Source organism: Pararge aegeria, chromosome 10, assembly GCF_905163445.1.
Source record: "Pararge aegeria chromosome 10, ilParAegt1.1, whole genome shotgun sequence".
In the NCBI taxonomy this organism is placed as follows: domain Eukaryota; kingdom Metazoa; phylum Arthropoda; class Insecta; order Lepidoptera; family Nymphalidae; genus Pararge; species Pararge aegeria.
Window position 1 is genome coordinate 6667480 of NC_053189.1, and position 25241 is coordinate 6692720.

The 25241-nt window shown below is 34.6% G+C and overlaps 1 protein-coding gene across 2 annotated transcripts in view; it reads right to left on the reverse strand.

The window, feature by feature from the left end:
- Nucleotides 1-25241, reverse strand: part of LOC120626665 (cadherin-99C) — a 175915-nt gene that overhangs the window by 45573 nt on the left and 105101 nt on the right. For both annotated transcript variants that reach the window (XM_039894276.1, XM_039894275.1), the window contains one exon: nt 17777-17832. The gene's annotated coding sequence lies outside the window, so the exon portion shown is untranslated. The remainder of the gene's footprint in view (nt 1-17776; nt 17833-25241) is intronic.

The window sequence follows — 25241 nt, forward strand, 5'->3', positions numbered from 1 at the left end:
CTGATTTTCCTAAAAATACGAGCTAGCATCGTCTTACATCATTATCGCTATGATATTTTGCTGGCACTATGCAATTGATCACCACTGGAACATCTGCCAGCAATCAATTATAAATAGTGGCATCCTATTTCCAATACCGTGAGACAAATTTTATTACCTTATTAACATACCATTTACACGCATAAATCTAATAAGATTATATGACCAACGATTAGAATCCATATAAGGTGGTGCACCAATAAGCACTGCTCGTTATTAGAAAGCAGCAAACGATTTATTAGAAGAAGAAACACAGGTTTCGAACAAAGCGTAAGTTTAATTCACAAGAACCTGTTTGTGGTACACTTTGTCCCACTTTCTGAATCATATGGTATATATATATATATATACTAGACACAATATGTAAGAAGGAAACAATAATTGTGAATGGTGCTATTCTTATTGCTTATGTAAAGTTATATTATGCAGCTATGGCAGCTGTATGAAACAGGTGTTGAAGGTAAAGGAGAGATGTGAAAGGGGAGATAGCTCGACAAAACGACGGTTGATTTGTGATTTCCTCTACAAATTAAAATATCTTATAAAACAAAATATTTAATATTTTAAGAACAGCAAGCTACCTGTTAATAATATTCTCGATTGACTACACATCACGAAGTCTTGAATTCGATCCCAGGGATGGAAATAGGTTTTCTCGAAATTCAATTTCAATATTATCTATCAGGTCGATGTTTGCATATTAATAATTAAAAGCCCAGAAACATTCCAGCCGCATTTCTCTTTTTGCATTGATAAGAGTTTAGGCCGTAGTTTCTTAGTGGAGTTAAGTAGTAGATTGGTTAACGGAGAACTCTTAGACATACAGATTTTCTCACGATGTTTTCCTTCGGCGTTTCCTTGCGAATGGAAGCCGAAGCCCTGACCACTTTGCTCCCCGGGATCTAGGAACACCAGTTATCATCACCCCATTATAGCCTATATTATTATGTATACCTACATGTGTGCTGTGTATGTAAAATAATCTGTATCTATTGTCTCAAAATATATAAGTAATACCTTCTATTAACAACTAAGACTGTAAGCTAAATAAAAATCTTGCCAATAGTTTTACGCTTGACCATTCAATTGACATTGAGTAAGTTGAATAGGCACAACCTAGAAATACTATACCCGACACCTAAAGAATTTGACACCGCGCAATATAAACTGATATCACATCTACAAGGATTTCTTGTTGTTTTATCGATGACGGGTTTGCAATTGACTAAAAGTGCTGTCTAGGTAGGTAATGATGTTGTTTAAAATGGAACATGTTACCTTAAACGGAGTATGGTATTATTTTAGTAAAAAACTGCGGTTTTTTTTTCGTTATACAAGGTACATACAATAATACTCAATAGATTTGAAATATTTACACCTCTTGGAAGAATAGTTCAATCTATGCTCACTTAGAAATATGGTTTCTTATTTAAATGTTACTTAGATAGAGACTAATTAGCTTCATCAAAATAACAGTCATCAACATCAAAGTAACATAACAGTCTGCAGCTGGACTAAAGGCTGCTGGACTGTCCCAACATGAGGGTTTGCCCATATTCATTACGCTGGGCCCTCAAGTCGGTGTTCACAGTAGACAGTAGTAGCAGCACAGAGAATGTTGCCGCCCTTTCTCTGTTCCTTAGTCACCTCGTACGACACCCGCGGAAAGAGAAGCTGTCAAAGGTATAAATTTGTTTCTGAGAAGGCCGTCATCACAGAAACAAATTTATACCTTATAGAACTTTAATTCTCGAAAACCACTCCCTTGAACACAACAATTCGTTAAAACTCACCCATTGGTATTATATCGAAGGAACTTTGAAATAATAAGATGCAAAAATGAAATATGTACAATACCAAAGATGTTTTAAATACATCAGGTGACTGACACTGGAATACCGATGTGGGAAGTCTGAATGTTTTAAACATTGGAATGAGCAAACATAGAATCCCCATTTACATACAAGGATACCGGTATTGAGACTTGATTGATGCTATCCCGTTGTAAAACGCATCTTAAAGCCAGATGGTTGGCGAGATCGGCATAATAAATTGTAATGCACCCATAACTTTGCGACCACCGTAAAATATATTCTACGATCATATTCACAACATATTTGAGATTTATTGATTTTGTCAGAATATAATTTTTAAGCATGAAGCATATAATTTAATGTCATAAGTGTTTTCTGATGAATAAAAAATGTTGTAAGCACATGTTGAGAGTTGTGATGTTTCACTTAACATTTTGTTAATCAATTAGAAATTTTATAGACTTAACAGCAACTGATGTAATACATTGAAAATATGTCGTTTGATATTGAGTAGATATTTGTATTGACGATATTATATTGAGTATATGTAGTCAGGAATGGAGGCACAATTTTTCATTAAATCATCCAATGGCTATTGAAACTTTCTGCTTTGTAATTAAATTTATATATATTTGACAATTGCCCATTGTAAAGACCACCGAAAGATTATAACTTTATTACCTTAGCTAAAGAAAACGATAAAAGTTTAGTTGATAAATTTTGAGTCTGTCTGAATTTTCGCAATAATCTTAGGAACAGCTAAAATAACACAAAGGATTCTGGTTAGGTAGGGATTTTGTAAGGAGCTTTCTAGACAGCAGGCTATACTAAAGAGCAGCGTTGTAGAGTATTTTATAAGTATTTATAAATAATCTTAAGAGATGCGTCGGAATCTCAAAAAGACATACTCAATATAATTTTAAACCGAAAAATCTTCGGGTGGGCCAATCAATAAAAATATGAAAGCAAAAACACGACATAACTTCCATCAAACAAGAACATATAAATATTTCTTGAAACGAATAAACTACAACCACTACGACAAAATGTACAGATGTTATCTTCTGAAGCAGCAATACATTAAAGACGATTCCAAAACAAGCACGTTCATCAACCATTTGGAATTTATGCACTGTTGTATGTCAAAATTATCGACAATCTTAGGCCGACAGTACAATTTATTGTTTTAGCGATGCACCTACGCCGACTATTTGAAACCCAACTGTGCTATCGATTAAGCATCCTCGAAAGGACATGGTCGATGTATTATCCGCAAAGAGCGTTTGATCTTTGTACGCATTACCTTTAGAGGCGGAAATATAAAGCAATACAGTATAAACCCCATTGCGAACATAAGAAGTTATGAACAGCTCGTTTGATTTATAATTATTGAAATTGAATGTTGTTGCGTGTACTGAAATATATAAAGATGTTTCCGGTTGCTATTACTGTGCCACATAATATAATATTCAATTCAGCATCATCCATGAAACCATTTAGCACATTACAACCACTCTTGGTAAATAACAAGTATTTCTTATTATATCTAAATTAAATCTGATAATGATTTCATCAATGCACCAAATAACATAGGTGTGATTAAAACAAAAGTAAATAAATATTGTTAACAACGAGTTATCTTAAATCAAATCATTCGGCATGCCTACAAGTAAATAGGATTCAAGCAATTAATAAGACCTTTATTCGTACAGTTGAGTATCTCGTTAAAAAGCATAAAGAAATAATAACCATGGTACACAACGAGACAATAACATCGCAATCATTTCCTATTACGCAAGTCTAATCATTATAAGACATTTAATTTGTCAAGCCTTACCATATTGAATGCCTTATCTAAGTGTATTGAACTGTCCAACACGATGTCAAAACTATCTTATAATTATCTTTAGACATTTGGTATGAAAGTTTCAATTATTTAAATCAATACAAAATAATTACATTTTTTTATAAGTTATACGAAGACCTCAGCCTCGCTTTTTTCTATATGAAATAAAAGAAAAAAAAATTAATGGTTTGATATTGAAGTTATTTTGTAAACAAAATTTTAGAAACGATTGCAAATAATACGCTGCTAGAAATTCCAAACATTGTAAAGAAGATTGTAGAAAACGAGATATTTCTACAGTGAAAGGCTTCGTTCTTTTTTATTTGTTTGTTGAATATAATAATTTGTGTTTCAGAAGACAATTCTGTACACGATGAAAATAAATGTAACGGCACCAGTTTCTTCAAGTAAGTCATAAATGTCCGTTACAATATAACATGATGATACAACAAAATACGACGTTATAGCGTAGAATTTAATTGCACAAACGAACTGTGGCTGTCGCAGCAAGTGAGTAGTGCCAGTAGTTACCAATTAAGATATTGTTTACTAGATGGTTACCAAAACGCTTTTTAAATTAAGTGACTTGATTAAAAAATAAATCAAGTTTTATCGACAAACTTGTATAAAAATTGTATTCAATTTTAGAATAAACTACCGGATGACATCTAGGTAATATCTCTAAACAGTTCAAAGTAGTATAGTTTATATACTATACTACTACTTTGAACTTTTTAGAGATAACGTAAATTATAGGAATTTTTTGGTACGATTTATTGGTCAATCTTAATTGCTTTTTAGTGACAATGTGGCTAATGAACATAAAGAACATTGCGGTAAGTTTTTTGTGGGATTTTTCTTAGAACAGGGCGCATTTGGAACCCTCTTAGCTTTAATTTTAACAAATGTAGTTATCACCATGATCTATTATTTTCTAAAAGGCAAACTATTTGAATCCTTACTTAGATTATAAATGCGAAAGTGTGTTTGTTTATTCTTCCTTAAAGGACTTCCTTAAGCATTGAGCATAGAGTTACTTGAAAACACGGAGAGTAATAAAGGATACTTTTTATTCCAGGAAAACAAACGGTTTCCACGGGATTTATAAAAAAAACAGTGAGAAATAAGGATGAAGAACGGGTAACAGCTAGTTAGTAAATAAAAATAATTAATCTTATAAAACCACTTGAATACAAGATTTAAAGTTATACTCAATCTCTGAATTAAAAGTTATAGTATGCAGTAAAGAAATATTTGACTATGACTTTGATAGTATTCTTACAAGAATTTAAAAAAAATTAACTTTCTAGCTTTAAATCTAAATATATAACTGATTAAAAACGTAATTCAGCACTGAAATAGGAAGGATCCTTTTGGGTAGGATGAAAATTCAAAAACAACAGTTTTGTTGTTTTCACTAATTCCTAGGAAAAGTTTGATGTTACAAAACGTTTTCGATATACGTAGATGACTCCATTAGCACGATGCGTACTGTTTGCTCAAAACATATTTGTCTTAGCTTTCACAAGAAAGGTGTGTCGTGGTAATAGTGCTAATAACGTTGACCCAGATAGGCTGGGTAAAAACCTTTTGGTGCTCTTTTATACGCACGTATTTTATGAATATGATTTATGGTATTGAAAATTATTAGGCTAGATAAAATTCAACAAATTTAGATACACTCGACGAAGCACACTTGGCGCTAAAAAGCTTCAAGCCTTTATAATATCCGTAACTTTGAAATTAGGTATAGCTTGAGGTACTGTAACACAAGAGAATCGGCATTTTCTTAGCAACTGCGCTAAGTCTTGAATTCACCTATTATTTTAATCAGACATGACAGGAAAACCGCAATGACATCTCATGTTTTTGGAAAGATAGATACCTTTTAAAAAACAATTAAAACATAATTACAGCTTATTTGGTAGCTGCCAACATATCTAAGAACCGGTAAGAATAAGAAGATAATTTTCATAGTGCAACTAACACACATACAGTGCGAGCAAACTTATTAAACTCTTGCTTTTGTTTAAAGGGCGTTACATGCAAACACAAAAAACCATCCTTTACCCGAAACTACTCCTTGCAATACCTAAATTTAGACTGATAAATTAAGCTTTTTTCGGATAGTTAAAGTCAGACGTCAATAACAATAGAAATATTTCCCTTTTAATCGGATAAGAGTTAAGAATCGTAATGCACGTTAACAATTAAAATATTTCATGACGTGCATGACGTTTTAAATAATTAAGGAAAATTATAAATTAAAGCACAATTAAAAACTTTATGATAACTTATTAATAACAGCGGGGAGGTGTCGTCATTAAAATACAACAAGACGATAAAACCGATAGTATCTGACGGGAAGTCAGTGCAGTCTTTGATTTAATTCCAGCTTGAGCATTTTATAATTTCAGTGTTTCTAATTAATATCAGGTTCCTGTGCATGGGAAATTCTTATATCGACTTTTACCATAAGAATCTTTCGAAGAACTATAGAGCGCGGTGTGTTTTAGAAATTAACTGAATGAGGCAATAAATAATAATATACTCAAGCGTTAACAAGAAAATAATCATATAGAAGAGGTTCGATTGCATATGCCACTATCTATATTGGTTAGCATGCTATAGTGGTTAGCAAGTAACGGATCACCAACCAATATTTGAGTTATATTCAATACATTTATTGAAAACTGTTGTATAAGTTAAGCTGAAGACAGCTTAATAGTAAAACCATTCGTTCAATGGGCAGTAAAACTAAAGGTTTTATCAGTAGCCCCAGGCAGAGTAAGGACTGGAAGCTAAAGAGTTTCTTAGCCCGTGAGAAAGACAAGCGGCCTCTGAACACGCGAACACTAACGAGGTACGTGATGACGTCTCAAACGCTCAGGATATTTGAATTAAACTTAATGAGGAGGAACTAACTTTAATATTTATTCCTTTGCGGTAACTGGTTATGAATACATTGCTACTTTATCTAGCATGTGAACCTTAGTCATGAGTTAAATTAAAAGAAATGGGGGGTTAAATTAAATGAAACATTAAGGGGTTTCGGGATTTGGAGATGGAAGCTTGGTTTGACCGTCTCTGATCCAGAAGTCAACTTGACCTAGCTGAGGTACACCCTGGCCTGTACAGCTTTGAAAGATGAGCTTTAACTAAATTAATGAGATTTACCTATAACCAGTCTTAAATATATGTGGATCCTAGAATTGAATATATTTGTATTCTGTAATATCGGAAAAAATATCTGTATTCTATACTGTGGAGTAGTAGCAAATTAGACGAGGCGAGTAAGAGTTGGACGGGCAGGAGCGAGAACAAGATATAGAGCATGAAATAATAAATATACATAAAAGGGTTGTAAATATTTATTCTCCGGTAGTTCATGAGATTGGTTATTTTTATCAAAAGACATTGGAGGTCGAAAAGGTTAAAAACACGATTAATAATAATATTAATAGTGAATTTTACTTTTTAAGTTAAGATGTTTGCTTTGGCTGTTTTCGGGACTTTATTTGTAAAAATATAACATAATAAAAGAAAATAATAAAGATGATTATTTAAACTAACAGTTACGGTAATTTTAGGAAGTCGCAGTTATAATTTAGCGCGTGTTTAACGAAGTATTCATTTGCTATTATGATGGTAGTTTTATATAACCACGCCTCTAGGAAGATAAAATGCTAAAATAAACATTTTTTATTTATTGCGTGGTTAAAAACAATATCTGCAATATTTCGAACGAATTGCATAGGGCTACCAATAAGGACGGAAGGACGCTAAAACAGAACTTTTTTAAACATAGTTTCGACAAAAAAGTAATAATGAAAATATTGTAAAAACAGACTATATCAATTAGAAGACTCGTAACGTTTACTATAGAAACTTCAGAAAATAGTAAAGCCAACAAAAACTGCAGGTTATTTACACGGTTGTTGTACCTATGGTACGTATACTTTGTTCGTAATCCCGCTTAGACAACTTTGTAAAGTGGTTAGGAGGTCAAACGTGTTCGATAGTGAATTAATTTCGCTTTTTATAAAACTGTACCGAAATACATTAGACTACTTAGACCAGTTTTTTTTTCAATCAAGTTGTAATCAGATGGAATCGATTGTCGTTTTAGTTTGGATTGAAATTCAATGGGAACCGCATTAAATATATCAGCCATCGAAAATTGGATCAATAAATAGTGTTTAAATACATTGTTAAAATAAATTAGGTATTTGTTCAGTCCCGATGTATAGGATTCGAAAGTGAATCACAATGCGAAAATGAAAAAAGAAGGGGTATAATTGGAACGCTTAATATAACCTACTAGTGGTTTGCCCCTTAGATAGACTTTGCTATAAAGCAAATAAATAATTGACCTTTTTAGCGTAAGAAAACCAATCCCAGTTACAGGAACATATATTATTCTTCAAAGGTGCTTTTGTCGTCCACCCTCATGACGAAAATAAAATTCATGTATTTATAGCCAAATTGGGTACAAAAAAATTTTGAAGAAAAAATTGATATGCAAATTTAAGTTTTTAAGCCGTTTTTGAGCACGACAATATATAAAACAGCAGCAACAGATTTGAAATAAATAGTTGCTCTTATTATAAAGTGCCTACCTATAAAATGTGCGGTAATAGAAATGCTTATAAAGCATTGTTTTTAATTTTAATAATAAATCATCGTGGTGACAATAAAAGTCTATTGCAACAACTGATATAGTGAACACAAATTACAATCTATCAATCTAAAATCCGTTAGCTACGGAGTTCGCTTCCCGACACGAACATCTAACTTTTCAACGCAATGTTCGTTTTAAGCAATAAAATATCACTTGCATTATTAAGTAAAACATTCCTGAGAAATCCGCGTCTACCAATCCGCATTTGACCAGCGTGTTGCACTACAAACCTACCTCTGGTGTTAATATTGATGATGATGATAAATCTAGAATCCATAATTTGGATGGAGTTCTTTATTGTGATTGCAGCATGAGAGCAGTATGACTAGCATTCTATTCTTGTGTGAGTTTAGATTGAAATCTCTCAAGTAGAAAATTTAGGGACGGTATTTTAAGCGATTGGCAACCCTTAGTGCAGAAACGTAGCAGACGTTTAAAGCTTTTAAATTACGACCAACAAACCAGCTGCATTAAAACTTGTATCGTATCGTAAGTTAGAGAAATGATTGCCTTTGATTAAACGCCTCTACAGCGTATCGCAGTGCATAACAAGACGAAGTTGTGGTAGTAATGATGGAGATAAATAAAATCGTTTCTTAGATATATCTAATGGGCTTAACGAATAAAATATACAAATATTTTGCATTTCAGCGGTTTAATAAAACCGCTTAAAGCAGTATTTGTTTTAATATTATTGACGGCTAATCTGTTCAACAAATAAAATACACAAATATCAGGGGGTCTTCTAACATCGCTTAAAGCAGTAGGTATTAACTGACGGCTACTAGGTTTATCGAAATAAATACAGAAATATTTAGCTTATTATTGGGTTTAATAACATCGCTTAAAGCATTATTAATATGAATATTGATAATGGTCTTGTTTCAGAAAATAATCCTTATTTTAAGGACGTCAAATGAGTCAATACTACTTTAAGCCAGGCTCGATATACGAATACATGATATCATTTCAACTTAATTATATATCTAAAAGAACATGATTATGAATCAAATACAGACATATATTACCTCATAAACATAAAATCAAGAAAAACTAAATTTGTTTTACACGCAGCAACGGATTTTGTTTAAAGATACTAAGTAGATCCGGGGTGTGACTAAAGGTACTTTTTATTCAGAGTAAACGAAACGCAAAATATACAAACTCGACAATATCGTGCAGATATTAAAGATAAACGATCGATTTAAGAATGGGCCCGGTTTGTATAGCCTGCTGCGCGTTTGCAGAGTTATGATCGTACAAACAAACGGATGCCAACGGCTCGCGGCGTATGTTAGAGAAATGGCAGGAGCTTTTGATGAAGCATTCTCCTAACGTATTATATTTATAGAAGCGTAAGCTGTACAAGAAGTGTTGGTAAAATGTAGGCAGTTATACTATTCGTAATTTGATTTAATGCTCCATGAAAATATAAAAAAAAATATATCACCAACGGTGCCCCGGCTTCACCCGCGTTCAGCACATTTGAAGTAAAATTGTGGAAGTTTTTGGTTCATGAGTAGCGTACTAATGGTACTTTTAAGATCTAAAAATTACCTTAGTTGAAGACAGAAGAAATTTCAATAGGACTTAATTAAAGTAGGTTAGTATGAACATAAAGAAAGTTCTTAGTCCCGTTTTAAGGTTAAAGGGCCCCAGGAAAGTTTGTTATTATCGTGTGTTTTCCTTAAATATTATTAACTGTTCTTAGTTTCACTTAGTTTTGAACAGTCGGTTAAGGAGTTCAACAAGTCGCTAAATTCGGCGCAGGCGCAGGAATGTAAAGCTGTGTCGAAACACAAGGCCACGATTGGTATGTCCTAGCACGTACATTATCTAGGTTTGACGTTAGTCGATTATGTTATTAAAATGGAATTATTTATTTCAATTATTGTTATTGAACTGGGTTATTATTATAAATAACAAGCTTAACTCAGCAACGCTTGTCTGCGGCTCAGTCTTATATATAAACCTATTTAATTTAATTTATATTTCACCCTCTCGAAACTTTAATAAATTACAGAAAAGCAAAATTGAAGGTAAAAGTCAATTCATTGACTAAATTTCGAGTACCTATAGCGGAAAGTCACATTTTGGTATATAAATAAGCTATAGTCTGGTTGCGACTCGATCAGCAATCTAGACCCAAGATGGGTGTCGTACTTTGCATAACCGAATTTCACTTTCCTTAACTCAGAGCCCACGTTGATCCTATACTGACTTTACGAAGTTGGGTCGGGATCATGGTTTGCAGTATACTACCCCGGAGTTAGAAACATGGTGTAGCCTTTCCACTCGCCGTTAAACCGTCGGTCTAGGTTATTATCAGTACCATGCAATGATAATAATCGTTAAATTCCACCAACACAAGTTGGAGCATCTTGAAAGGTGAACTTCCTATTAGGTAATTGTTTCCTATGAGACAGGAGTCTGAGCGCAGCAGTGGAACATCCAGTGCAACATGCATAATCTGGAAATAGCGTCCTTCTCCATCCTAAACTCCTACTTACTTACTTTTGTATAGTAGGAGGCTTTGGCCACTCTACCGACAAAGACATGTTGCTAAGCGATTTAGTGTTCCGCTGCAATGTTGCGTTAAAATACATAAGGGATATGACTACCATACTCCCTAACAGGTTAGCCCGCTAACATCTTAGACTGCATCATCACCACCAGGTGAGATTGAAAACTTTTAGTAAAATAATAAAAAAATCCCGACATTAAGCTCGGTTCCTTTGGGAGAGGGGGATAGTGTTTCACGATTTTACACCATAACTCCGACAAATTACAACCTATTTAAATAATTATTTTTGTACTATAGAGGTTATAATATGTGTTTTATTTTGCCCAAACTGTGGTTGGAGATAGAGAATAGAACTCAGTAGACAGCAGCAAACCCTTCATTTAAGGCTTAGCAATACTGAATGCTTTTAAATTTTTAGATCTACACCTAAATTTAATGCCACATCAAAAAACAAAATCAAACGCAGACGATGTCGCGGGCAACAGCTAGTGTTCAATAAGTAAACGATATACAAGTAATTCCATGTTATTATTCCATCAGGTCATCGCATGATTATGAAATACGCAGTCATTATCGCAACCATTACCGCACCGTTCAAGTTTTAACTAATGAAAGCTATAACTATAGTTAATGAATGAGCCATTTGAGCTCGCGCACGATTTATATGCAACCAATAACATTGATATTAAATAAACGTACATTATAATTGCAGTGCAGTTAGCCACCCGTCGCGTGAGGCAGTTTATGAGGCAGGTGTGTGATTTTTAGGCTGTAAAAGTTACCGTTCTACCGCTATGCGTTATCTTTTGCTTGCATCTCTGTACAAAGTTGATTGCATATTGCAGCAAGAACAGTGAGACGTAGAGCTGCGAACCGCACGTTTCGCATTTTATAGTACCTACCTACGCGTGATTTAAGTCAGCCGGACTGTAATAATTGAAGAAGGGAGGGTTATTAATGGTAACAATATGCTCGTACATGATACAATAAACGAATTTGTGCGAGAGCCATCCTCAAGTCAGCTAAATAAGACCGAGCGATCAGTACAACCACAAGACAATGAAAGGTACAGAAAGACTGGCCACTCATATGCACCACTTGCAACCTGACATAAGGGTATTCCCTTGTATGATAAGGTTCGTATAATAAAGGATTTCCTGAGTTAAAGACATGCAGAGTCTTTATGGATCCATAAATCCTCTGATGAATGAATCCTGAATGTCTTGTCGGCTAAGTTGAATTTAATGTTTGTATAGTCACTAGAAACACAAAGATTTCGCGCCTCGAGAAATCCATATTCCTTTTCTTATTAGACACGTTGAAGTTTTAATGACAAGGTTGCTTGGAAGCTTCCGGCTCCGCTTTCAGCTCACACAAGATAGAAAAATGAATGTTAAAATGCAAAATGTAAATTGTTGATGTTGGAAAAGAGCAACTGCTGAGTTTCTTGCCGGCTTCTTCTCGGTAGAATCTGCCTTCCGAACCGGTGGTAGAATCACTACAAACAGACAGACTTGACGTTTCAAAAGTGCTTATATTAGGCCTACTTGAAATAAATAAATTATGAATTTTGAATTTTGAATTTTGAAATAGAATTCGAAAAATATGCGTCATACGATAGGTACTCGTATGCAAATAATTCGTATTTTTTATATGAAACAAGAGTACAGTAAAGTTAAGTAATTTGACAGCCGTCACATTGTGTTAACTACCAGATGTGATATTATATATATAATGACAGATAAACGTGAGACCAGTAAGTGCGTCATTCGACTTTTCAAACTTCGTATCGATCGACATGTGCGGTTCATCTCTTAATGTGCGATCAATTTTAATCAGTCTCTCGTACACTTCTCACGATCCCCGCACCTATCTTACGCAGTGACGCGTTTCTTTTCAAACTTTATCATAAGTTATGATGACCCATATCAAAACACTCATTTTAAAAACTTGTCCGTGTGAAACACTAACTGATTAGGTTCGCTTTGCTAAGAGTTACTTAAAGCGTGGAAAAGCCTTCAGTCTTAAGACGATATCTTTATTCTTAAAAATATCAAAACAGCTAAACTTGAAATTCATCGAGTTATTGAGCATACAAAACTCGAAACAAGCTGTTTTCACAGCATATCTTTGAAACATTATAATATGTGAAGTTTATTCGATATAACAAGGTGTATTCTTACTATAAAGCAGCGAACGAAAAAATATTTATATAAACTCTTTATTTGTACACCACTACACAGTAAGGAAAATAAAGGACGAATAGAGAGAAACACAAAAAACTGGAGAAGAATACAAAAGGCAGCCTTATCGCTTAAAAGCGATCTCTGCCAGGCAACCTTAGGATTAGGAGGCAACAAGAGCGAGAACAAATAGATGGTGTAAAATTATTATAAACCTACATTCAACTACATACGAATACATAAACAAAATATATATAAACTAAGTTATATGTATAATGAAAAGCTATATTAATGAAAATAACAATGGAAGTATAACTACGGCTCATAAATAGCTCTCTCTCAGGCATACAGGTTTCCTCACGATGTTTTCCTCCACCGTCGAATCAAATGATAGTTTAATTACTTAAAACGCACGCATTCGAACTCGGCCCCCCGAAAGTGAAGTCGACCTCACCCACTGCGCTATCGTCGCTTCAATTAAATATTAGTACAGAAGGTAGAGAATCACTGTATTTGTGTATGCTAATGCTTATTTTATGATTCTCAAAACCTATTTATTTATTTATTAAAACTCCCACGTCATATAACACAAACTTTAAATAATATTTATTCATTCAAAAAGGAGAAACATTTTACCACCCGTTGTGCTGACGTCCATTTACGAGACAGGTGATATGCATTTTCGCCCGAAACCGCTTTTATGAAAGATAAATAAAATAACAGAATGAACTGTCAACCGTTTGAATAGAATACACATAAAATATGGTGCTTAGCTTTCGTCATCGACCAGCTCACAAAAGCATATGCTGAATACCTACGATATAGCACGCGACATATCTACTTGGCTTTAAAAAAATAACAATAGCCTTAGTACTTACAAGATTTGCTCGATCGAGGAGTCGTTCTTTAATATTGAACTCTGTACTATCAAAGTAAAAAAGACCTATAGTAACTTGCTTTAGAAATCCTGTACTTACGTTAGACCTTTACTGCAATCTCACCTGGTGGCAAGTAATGCAATCTAAGATATTAGCAGGCTAACCTGTACGATACGGCAATTATATTAACCTATACCCCTAATCGGTTTCTACGCGACTACTTAACGGAACGCTTCATCGCTAAGCAGCACGTCTTTTTCAATAGGGCGGTAACTATCTACGGCCGAAGCCTCCCTGGTGAGAGGCTTGTTAAGAATTTTGAGGATTTATTTCATTTTCTGCTGCCACCAGCCCAGACCAGAGAAAATTCTGAAGTTATAAATTCCCAAACTGCTGCCGTGAATCGAACCCGGGACCTCAAACTTAAAACCACAGCGCTCACCACTGCGCTAGCGAGGTCGTCCAGAGGTTGTCTTACAAACGTCCTGGCAAAATCCCGAGCTAAAGACCCATTTTCAATTCAATTTGTAAAATCGACGTTGGTCTACAAGCCGCTTACTTTAAATTGGATTGAGTAGGACATGTTCGCCGCATGGCAGACAATACCAGAAATCAAAATAGTATACTACTTTGATTGGAATTGGCAAAACAAATTGTAAACGACTTAATGAACATGATGAACATACATTTTTATAACTGGCCAAAAGATAAGCACAAGCTACCAAATAGGGAGTTCTCGAAAGATATTACATTACGGCTTCTGCCCATTCGTGGTTAACGCAGCTAAAATGAGAAGATAAGCTAAGATAAGAATATAAAATTTGCTGCTTTATTAAAAATTATTTTCAAAAAAACCAGAAACGAATTGGACTTTTGATGCACCTTTTTGACCTAGGCCCTACTTCCATAACTTAAAACAGTATTATTTACAAATCAAAGAGAAACATGAAATATCCTAAGGTTCCAAAAATAAAGATTATAATTGTGAAACAAAAACATCAAAAATAATAAAACAAAAAGCCCCTTGTTATTTACGCCTATAATGACACTATTATAACAATTTGACAAAATTAGATTACAATTACACCTGTTTTTACAAAATCGAATCAACAAAATTTTTTCGGAAGTTACCAACAAAAAAAAGCGTGAACTCTCTTTCACTTCATATAAATTATAAGGACTTTTTTTTTAGAAAGTTGGTAAGAACTTTATCCAAGCAGGTAAACTTTTACACGAGCAGTAATGTTATACGTAATTTGTAATATTATGATTTGACCACAAGTTACAAGAATATTTTCACGAGGAAGTGAAAGTAAACCATAAGCTTGGGTTTTAAATGTCTGCCCGAATACCACATACTCAGGTAACATGTTATTTTTGTTTTGGTTAACTCTTAATCGCAAGTCCAGTGTCGAGTGTATGAAATAAACACTAAAAAAATGTAAACATCCCACGTCGAAATGTGGTTTGTTTACATTTTCGATCTGTAGGCAAATCTGGCAGTACTAAATTTGCCTATACATTAACTTAAGCACAACGGATATGATTGTCCCGATTTCAGAATTAGTTCAAGATTACCATGATTTTTTTTAAAGTTTCATATAATTTTTTTATTAAAAAAAAACCATGCACGTCTGCCAGAAAAAACAATTCAGGAATAGTATTATCATGCCAAAAAATTATGTTAAAATTCCTTCATCTCTGAACACACCCCATCCTGGGGTGGCTGGAATAGATCTCTTATAGATATTAGCTTTCCTTTGTTTACTTCGTATACTTACGTTCCCACCAGTTTTTTGTAATATTGTTTATTGTATAAATAATAAATAAACTACATGTTAAAGAATGTGCAGACTCCAATTTAAAAAAAAACTATGCTAAAACTCCGAACGAAAAATTTTGACGTCCGTTACATATTGGTCTCTGAGATATTTGGTATGAACATTTGATAATTAAGTATTTTACAAACGAAAAGATATTCATCGCTTCATTTAGTGGTAGTAAGAATATCCATGATTTACCAGACACCGAATATATACTTAGATGGTAGACAGCGAAAACAATTTGCATGAGCCGATCACGCCAAGATAAGTCTGGTCTAGACGCCTAATTTAATATGATATAACATCTTTCTTCATAAAAAAACTTGCATAGTATCTCCCATCATATCAGACTATTTCGGAACAGGTTGTACTTTTACAAGTTTTTTTTTTTATTGGAAAAGAATAATCTGTATGCGGTACAAATTATTTGTTTTATTTTAACACTAAATTCAATTTGACTCTGTTTGAATGCCGTGAGTTTTGCAACCAAGCAATTTAGTGGTAAAATACTTAACGTAGAATGTAGAATCTGATACGCGTTTAAGAAATGCTACAAAAACATCGGATACTTACTAGTTTTTGCTCGCGATTTTACGGTATAGGATACAGGTGCAGTCGCATTTTTACATAATGCAGGACGATGATATCATTGAGCTATTATCGTACGTGATAGAACATCATGCATAATCAATAAACATACTCATTGAAAACGTGAGTGTGTTTACTACTCCATCCTCCATCCACTTCACACAGCGACAGAGCAATCTATAAAAATAACTTTCATCATAGAGGCAGCGTCGAAAAGTGATTGATATAGGTTGCTTTTCTTACGCGGGAAAAATACCACAATTCTTGACTTCTTTATAATGATTGCATATTCCATATTAAGAAAGTTTATTATAGTCCACAAAACGCGCAAAGTAAAGTCATCATGTAATTTAGAAAGAATGTCATCTACGCAGCCCAAACATACATTCAACCAGTCTTAGCATAATTCTCGTTTATTTTAGCTGTCCCCACATTTTAAGCCTGTCGCAAGTATAATCTCGCTTGCAGGCAGTTGTAAAAAGTCGCTAAAATAGGCGTAATTTATGACAAATTAAATCCGCATTCTATAGGCCTAACTGGTCGTCTCGTTAGTTACAACATGGGTCCTACATTCATAGCAATAGCGAGCGCATACTACAGACAATTTTATGCGATTTCAAGCAAATATTAAATGAGAGCCAAAGGATAGAGTATAAAGGTATTATAATATTTCATACTGAGTTAATTGAACACAACAAAATTATTTGACTGAATTGCGTGATTCGCCAAAAATGCAAATGAAATGAAATGACTCTTGCTTCTCAATTCTCATGAATTTCTCATGATCGGAAAAGGTAGAATATATTTCAACCTTTTCCGATCATGACCACCGACTAGCCGGTGGGCAGCGACCCTGCTTTCTGAGTCCAAGGCCGTTGGTTCCATTCCCACTACTGGAAAATGTTTGTTTGATGAGCATGAATGTTTTTCAGTGTCTGGGTGTTTATGTGTATATTCTAAGTATTTGTGTATATTATTCAAAAAAATATTCATCAGACATCTTAGTACCCATAACACAATCTACGCTTACTTTGGGGATGTGTGTATTATCGTAGTGTATTTATTATTATTTATTTATTATTAATATTTAGCTAAACTTCAAGACTACATTGTACCGACTTCTTAGTACCTACCCTAGTACCTTACGTAGATATATTCTAAAATGCTTTTATTATATCGCTTCAAAAACAAGGAACCGCATAACTAAGATATCTAGTAAAGTATTATTGTTGAGTTCTTAATAAATAATGATCTTTAATATAATATAGACAGACTATCCATGATTGAAGAAATGAAGTCTTGATATAACTACTCTTCACCCTTTGAAAATGTCTCTGTTTCACTAAGATTCTCCCATTTCTTAATATTTTGTAATTTATATGTAGGTAAAAGGCACTTACGCAATAATTACTCCGAGGTGCTTGCATTCCCTAAATCATCCGTTCCAGTGCGCCATCTGAAAGTAAAAATAAATCGTGTTTAGGTACATAGGGAATTCCTTTAGCCGAAAAAGCGGGAGTTTGCGATTCTTTTTGCCGAAAAAGTGGGAGTTTGCAATATCTTGGATACGGAATCTTTTTGAATATTTGTTTTATTGCGAAGATCCTTGCCAGATAAAATACAACAATAGTTTTCTTACTATTTTACTATTGTACAAATTCAATCATACTGAGAAACTTATCAGTTGATTTTAAGAGACACCGCTGTCTGTGTCTCTGAATATCTAAAACAAATTTCAATGTTTCGCCGATATATTATGTATAAATTGGATCGTTTACTTTTCCGTTCCCAAAATTTCCGTTAAATTTTTTTATCAATGCAACATACATTAGAGTTCACACTGAAGATTTTGAAACTTCAGAAGTTTAAACACAAAATAATAAACAGAAGACCTTAACTAATGTATTTCAATATGACCTTGATATCAAAAAGAGAGTATTTCTCTAACGACAATAGAAACATAACCTTAATCCTTTATGCAATCAACCGGCCTTATTTAATATAAATTCATTAAAACTTCGTACCTTACAAGAAAGATCGCACTAAAAAGTGTTGGTCAATTCGACACACATTTAAATGAACACTTAAGATTTTGAAACTTCAGAAGTTTAGACACTATACCACAATAAACAGAAGACCTTAGCCAATGTATTACAAAGCCACCTTGATATCAAAAACACAGCATTGCACTAAAGATCAAATCGCTTTCTTAGTAGCTGGATGAAAAGGCACTGCTGCAAGCTGAGGTCAGCTCCCAAGATTGTCTGCCCACAATAGCCAATTGTGAGAAGAATCGCCAAGACAATAGCCAGTTTAGTAATTAGCAACCAATTAAATATTTATTTAAACACAACAGCAACTGCATTGTTATACGCATCTTATTTATTTGCTGAATAAACAAACATGGGTGACTGTATACAAAAGAAGGGGGTCATTTATTTTTATACTTCGGCTATTATCTCTGATTTAAATTATTCAGCTATGTTGTCACTGAGATAAATTAGTGATAACTGAAGTTATAGGTTAAGGAACATGTTCTCCTTGAAGATATATTACGTCTAATTACTAAAGGTTGGTATTAGAATATCAAGCCACGGCAGCATTTTCATCGGGTAAGATTCCGGAAAACAAAATTTATCAAGTTATTGGGATTTGACATGATATCATGTTATGAGAGCTCCTCAGTCTGGGCCACGCTGTTGCCATAGCCTGAGAACGATGATGCCATAGCCTGAGAACGATGATGATGATGATAATGAATACATAAAGTACAAACTTATGTTTTGCCTGTATTGCGCACAGGTTAGCATCAAGAAACAAACCTTATCTGAAACTTGTGGCGGTCTCCACATTACATAACTAGATGGCGCTACTAAAATCCTACATCGCGCTAGCGAAGTGTTCATGAAGAATGCCTATATATATAACTTCCAAAAATGAATGTTCGGACCTCGGTCCCCGAGCACGATCACCCGCTCGGAGGAAGATCTTCCTACTGTTACGGTCGAGCGTATCACGATAGCTCCCGTACAAACTATTTTATGAGAGATATCCGGAACTAAATTGCATAAATTCGCCGAGTTTGTCCAATTCAAGAAGGGAGTCGTTCAACAATTCTTAAATGTGAGCTAGATATTCAGGTACGTACTTTGAAAAGCTTTGTAGCTTAATAAACAAAAATGTCCCACAGCACAAATGACTTATAGGTCGAATATCAAGAGAGTCTTTCTTACTCTCAGTGTATGCAAATCTCAGAAGTGGGTGTGGGAACTGGTTTTACATGAGTCATTTAATGCTTGGTGTGTAATTTTCGGCAATCCTGCCTTTTATCGCTACCGATTGTGAAATAGGGTATAATATAGTTTGTGATTCAGGTGACAAATAACACAACGCTGACAATTTTCGGAAAGCTGCACAAGGCACATAATTGCTGGAATGCAAGTAAGCAATATTTAATTTAAGTGAAATGGCATATATTATTATAATATATCGGCTCTAGGTTTCTGGAAGCGGCTGGAAGAGCTAGGCGGAAGACCGTGTGTAGTGGCGCGCTCTTGGAAAGGCCTTTGTTCAGCAGTGGACGCCTGTAGACTGTTGATGAATATATCTGCGTAATTTAAAGTCACTTAAGATCAGCCACTCTACTCAAACGCGGTCTTAGGTAAGGATTGTTATCAGTTGTTAGTGATGATGTCCTGGTAATGATTCCCGGGAGAGCTATAAATTTCTAGGTACTTATATCTCTAAGCGAGTCTTCACCATCATCAAGATATCAATTCATTACTCGCCTACTACAGAGCACAGGTATCTCTCACAAAAAGAGAAGTATTTAGGCCGTAGTCTACCACGCTGACCCAGTAAACGATAAAAAAGATTGGGTGTGAATTGCTCTATCTTCATAGCTTGATATTAATTTACTGTGTACTGGTGATAAAGAAAAATACCCGGCTATGTTGTGGGCTCTTTTTAGACCAGGGCACGTTTGGAACCCTCGTATCTTTAGTCCATTACCATCTTGGACTGCATCATCAAGCAGGTAAGATTGCAGTCAAGGACTTGCTAGTCAAGGCTAACTTGTAGTGGAATTAAAAAAAAACTCAGTACTAATATTAATACTGGGTATTGGGATACAGGTAACACGTAACATTAAAAATCTACGCTTTCAAACGGAAAAATTCCAATCGGTAATTGTGCTGTTTTGTTACTAACATACTTGATATTGACAATACATAACAGGGAAACCAAAAAACATAGCAATGCACTTCTCAAAACTTGTATCTAAGTGGGCGGATGGGAGTGACAAGAAACGAAATCAGTTGAATAAATATGAACAGGTTGTTAGATAAACTACATCGAAATCATTGTAAGTACTCGACAATCTAATCGACAAATCACATTAGCGACTTCTCGTGCGACAAAAAGCTGTTGTAAGAACCTATTTCGTTTTGTGAGAAGCTTTGAAAACCAAGGTGGCGTCATGTTCATAAGCCACAACGCTAAAAACTACAATCCGAGGCGTGTATTAGTCAAAATTCACTTACTTACCTTTTAAGAGAGAGGTAGGCCGTGGAGATCCTTGTAACTAATACCCATATATTTAGTTATTACAAGTCGGGATTTATCCCGGAAATAATTAAAAGTTGAAAAGAAAACGGGGTCCCAGGTATGCCCTGATACATTTAAAAAAATGCTTCTATGACGTGTCGCCATGGCAATTATATACAGTAGCAGACAAAAACAATCTTCTCCTCACACAAAATATCCATACGAATCAACATTTAAAGAGATCTCTTTGTATTTGAAATGTATTTGCTGTCACGCATACAATTCTATCTTAGCCCTGTTGTTTTCTGAGAGTTTCTTTTTAAAGCAGGGCTCATAGCTTTAGCTATACATTTACGAATGTAGTTATCACCATCGTCTCGTCACCAGGTATATAAAAGCGTTTATCTGTACATTATAAGTTTTTATGTATATTATTCATTAAAAAATATCAGTTATGCTAGTGCCCATAGCTAACACAACGCTACGCTTACTTTGAGGCTAGATGGCGATTTGTGTATTTTCTTTGCATATTAATCTTTGTAGCGGTCTCCACATTACCAAACTAGATGGCGCCACAAAGATCCGCCACACATAAGATCATCGCGCTAACAAATTGTTCACAAAAATTGACCATAAACATTTACAACTTCCAAAGACATTCGTCTTTGGAAGTTGGTTGGACCTCGGTCCCGTAGAACGATCACCCGCTCGAAGATCTTTCTATTGTTGAAGTCGAGCGTATCCCCATAGCTCCTGTACCTACATATTCATTTATTAACAGAAATATCTTCTAATATCGTTGGGTTCGGTCAACTGTGTTTAAGACAAAAAGTTTTAAATCAGACATTCCAGTCCATCGTGTGCTCTTACTACTTATATACAAATCTAAAATAGCACTTGCATAATCGGCAAGCAACATAGAAGTGTGTTTGGACACTTGAAATCCTGTTAATCTGCACAATGGGACAGGATGACAAATTGTGTATTGGACAATAGAAAATCACTGTCTTCAGAAGCATTACTGTATTTGTGTGTAAATTATAATATTATACGAAATACAATTATGTATCATTCAGAGCGCTATTCGATTGCCGATGTCATCGTGTAAAACACAGTTTTGTTTTAAGATAACCAATTGCCAACTTAGTGAAAAAGTTACTGAATCTGACTGCTATCTACGAATCGATAAATCTTCTCTATTACAAAATGATCTGTTATAGGTATGTTGTGGATAGCATAAATAATAAAGACAGACAGACATACTAATGTTTTCCATTCTCTTGTACATACATCTCTAAACAAAGCTAAATTGACAAGTGACAACGAGTAAAACGCTATAAGGTATCTTTGCATCGTCTAGAGTCTCATACAAGGCTATCTCGAAAATGCACTTGTATTTTTATCAAAATAACCACCGACACAATATCATGATCTTTAGCTGTAGTTATATCAAATATAATTTTGATTATATCTTGAAAACTATTTATTAATACATTTGGGAATTTGTTAAAATGCTAATCTATTTAAAATATCTGGCACTCATCAAGTTATAGTTATCAAAAGTTAAATTAGTTCTCACTTTAGAAAATTACTGTAAATTAAGCAAGCAGTGCAATGATAGGACTATTTGTCTACACAGCCCTGCCAATTTCGTTAAGAAATTATGTAAAATATTGTGCGAAACTACACAGATATATCCTTTCTCCAAACTGTTATGCTGATATCATAAAAACATTTATCTAAGAGCTATTATTTTAAAGTAAAAATAAAATAATGGCTTATAGATAAATGTTTTTATAATATCAATGAATATAAATAAATCATAGAAATTTAATATGAAAAAAATATTAACACGACATCTTTAAAAGGTTTGGAATATAGCAGACATACTATGATTCTAAAAAAAATCACATTCCAGCAAATAAAGACATTCTATTCTACCTATCTAAACAAATATCCGCACGTTATGCCTTATTTACATATGATAAAATTCGCCCAATCGCATAATGAACTGCAAAAATTGCCCTGTATTGAGCCCGTACAGGGTTTATAAAGTTATTAAGGATGACTATCTTTGTCTACATTTTCAGTCACCGTACAGGACTACTCATACTGTCATCGAATACAAATCGTAATAATGAACCAGACACACCCTCTCTTTGTATCTATTTATCTATATTTTTATATTTATATCTATTTTCACTTTTTATACACTCTCTTTAATCGTTAAATAACTCTGTCAGTAGTGACTACCACCAGTATGAATGGATAGTCTACAGAGCATTAAGAAGCCGGAAAGATGTTTACTATGTTATAAGTACCTACTACACTATTTTTAAACGACACGCGACCACTATTAAATAATGCATTTATGCAAAATACAGCGGAAGACGATTGCAAACTAAAATTATCGATAGTAAACAAAATAATGACAGTGCGATTTCAAGTTATTGTCATCATTAAATGTGCAATTCACCATATCGCTACTTGTTAGCCACAGAATCAAGAACACACAGAAACCATGTACATTGAAGCATCAAAAACCACTCCACTAAACGGGCAGTTAGTCACTTCATTCCATTTAGCAGTTGCCAGTATTTTTTTACCTCTAAAGTTCTATAGGCCTCATAAGAAGGCTCAGAGTCACTCAGCGGGCGATGGAGAGAGCTATGCTAGGAGTATCTCTACGTGATCAAATCAGACATGAGGAGATCCGTAGGAGAACTAGAGTAACCGACATAGCTCAGCGAGTCGCGAAGCTAAAGCGGCAATGGGCAGGGTACATAGCTCGGAAAACCGATAGACGTTGGGGTCTTAAGGTGCTGGAAAGGCGACTCCGCACCGGTAAACGCAGCGTGGGTCGGGCCCCAGCGCGGTGTACGGATGCGATCAGGCAGGTCGCTGGGAGCCGCTGTAGGCAGGCGGCCCTGGACCGTGGATTGTGGAAATCCCTAAAAAAGACCCATGTCCTGCTGGGAATAGGACTTTTGTAGGGTGGACGTCCATTCCGTCCGTTGAAATGATGATGATGAATGTTCTTAACCTGTACCATAAAATGAAGGAAATGGAATTTTGTGAGCTAGCAACTAAAAGTGAGACGTCTGCGGGGCGTTTCAATGTTTTTTTGACAAAATGCACTAAATACAATAACGGCTGAAAGAGGGTTCTGTATCTTCTTAATTCTGTGTTGTTAGTCAAGAAAATACGCATTCCAATGCCAACGAACTATTTAAATTACATTGGAGGGAAGCCAGCTAAACACCAGTCCTGTATTATCATTATTTGCAATAATGTGATAATAGGAAACCGGTAGGCCCATTGCTGCCACGCAACGTTCCTTAGTATAATTAAGATTCCATTTCCCAAACAATTAGTCTAATTGTATACTTATACCCCTGATTCAAACGTCCGTGTACTGTTGTAATAGAATTATCTTCTTGGAAGGATATATTTTTGTGATACGCCCAAACAGCTAGCTAGTATAATTTGCTTCAAGTTAGAATTCTGCCTTATAAGTTCGAAAGTTCTTGTTGGTTATATGAGATCTGTGGTTATATATCTCATGACGTCCGTTATGTCTTTGCTGTGGTTTTTTTTAGTTTTTGAGTAAGTGACAAAGCAACATAATATACGTTTCATCGTCATCAACAGCCACTGCTGGACTACAGGCCTCTCACCACGCTCACCACGCTGGGCAGGCGGGTTGTTCATCACATTATATGGTAGTAGTAGCACAGAGGACGATGCTGCCGCTCTCCGTTATAATCCCTTAGACGCCTCGTACGACATCCGCGGAAAGAAGAGCGAACATACGTTTAAGTTTATCAAACTGTTAAAAGATTATTTATGGAAATAACCAATAACTTAAAATATTCGTCTAACGCGGGAATTGATTCCAGGCCTTCGTGATTCAAAGGAACAGGGTAATAATCTAATCAATAAGGCAATCTAAAATAGATTCGATAAAAAAAAACATTTCTAAACAAAACATCATTTCTACAGAAGGTTAGTTAAATGTACCATCATCATATCATCCCATTACAGGCCCACTACAGGTCTCCTCCAACAATGAGACGGGGTAAAGGCCGTAGTCCACCACGCTGGCCTAGTGCGGACTGGTGGACCAATTTAATTAAAATTATTAAAAGTTTGTAGTTACCTATATTGACGTCAGATTTTAATTAGCACCTATTACCTTTTAAGCCTCTAATCATATAACATTACATGTAAACTATCCAGTATTAAGGATTTTAATCTGATAAACAGTTCGTAATAGAATTATGAAACAGTATTATAATTAAGAAAATCTAATCAATTTAC